At 55.7% G+C, this 1,465-nt stretch overlaps 1 pseudogene; it reads left to right on the forward strand.

The window, feature by feature from the left end:
• Window positions 1–289: 289 nt before the first annotated feature.
• LOC101654444 lies at window positions 290–646 on the forward strand (annotated as a pseudogene).
• Window positions 647–1,465: the final 819 nt, after the last annotated feature.

Consider the following 1,465-nt stretch of genomic DNA (forward strand, 5'->3'; position numbering starts at 1 on the left):
GGAATATGAAAAGAACTGTGAGAATATCAAAGGAGATGGGCAAGCCTGCTGAGCAGGGAAACTTCTTTACAGAGTAACACTTGACCTGAATCTGAAGGGGTGGTAGGAGCTCACTATGTAGACCAGGGATCCTCAAACTATGGCCCGTGGGCCACATGCAGCCCATTGAGGACATTTATCGGGCCGCTAGGTGTTTTTGCCCATTTTGGTTTTTTACTTCAAAATAAGATATGCGTGGTGGGGTCGGTGCACTCAGAGCTGTCGGAGTGTGAGAGCGGGATGGGAACCTGGCAGTACTATGTCTTTCTGCAGCTTCTCCGGGGGTGAGGTTTTCCAGAATCACTTTGAACCCGCTGTCTACGTGTACGCCAAGTGCAGCTACGAGCTGTTCTCCAGCTACTCCAAGTACGAGCTCTTGTAGCCGTGGTCAGCCTTCATGGAGACCATCCACGATGATAGTGTGGCCAAGCAGCCCGATCGCAATCAGCCTGATGCCTTTAAGGTGGCCTGCGGTAAATACGGCCATGGGCTTGGCCACGAGTTTCTCAATGATGGCCCCAAACGGGGGCAGTCCCGCTTCTGAATATTCAGCAGCTCCCTGAAATTCATCCCTAAAGGCAACAAATTTGCCTCCCAGGGGAAGTAAGGGGGCAGCCCAACCCCAAGCAGCCACAGGCATTGGTCACCCCCCTTTAGAACTACAGCCTACTGACCTTCAGGCAGGGAGGGCTGGATGGGGGGAGCGGTGTCTCCTGACGACCCTACCCCCTGTGCCAGGATGGGGCCGAGGGCTGGTTCATCTTGGCCTCTGAGGCTCGAGGCTGGGACTCTGGTCTTAGGGTGTCTGTGTCTTGAAAGACATAACACCCTTGGCTTCTCTCCTCAGCCTGGCAGCCCCTCCCTGCTTGTCTGGTCTCACCCCTATGAGCCCCAATTCCCAAAGGGGCTCCAGCCCTCCCCAGGGCCCGTGCTGACCCCCTAAATTGTGTGAGCAGATGCAACCACTACAAGGCTATGTCCCAGTTGGTGGCTCCAGCCCAGTCACTGCATGAATCGCTCTGGTCAAATCCTTCCAGGCTCACCAGGGCACTGATGGTCTGTGACCTGCTGGGGCATGCAGGCCAGTGGCACAACCCCTGAGGCCCAGGTCTCCATCTGTGTGGGAGAGCAGCCACTGATCCACGGTCTTCCTACCATCCCCGGTGGGGCCTGGGAGGTCTTGTCCCACAGTCTGTACCTGCCAAGCCTGCCCAAAGAGAGGATGTCCAGAGCTCCTGGTGGCGGCCTCACCTCTTCGGCCTCACCCTCTCCAAGTTTCTGAACTGATCGGCTGGAAACTAATAAAGCAAGGAGACCCAGCAGACCGCCGTGTCCATGACTGTCTCCACCCTTAAAAAAAAGTGCAGTGTGCCTTGCTCAGCTAAACGGTCATTTTATGACATCTACCTTCCCGACATGATCGCGT

This window comes from Echinops telfairi, unplaced genomic scaffold, assembly GCF_000313985.2.
Source record: "Echinops telfairi isolate 266 unplaced genomic scaffold, ASM31398v2 ScPeMD7_7469;HRSCAF=8507_0, whole genome shotgun sequence".
Taxonomy (NCBI): Eukaryota; Metazoa; Chordata; class Mammalia; order Afrosoricida; family Tenrecidae; genus Echinops; species Echinops telfairi.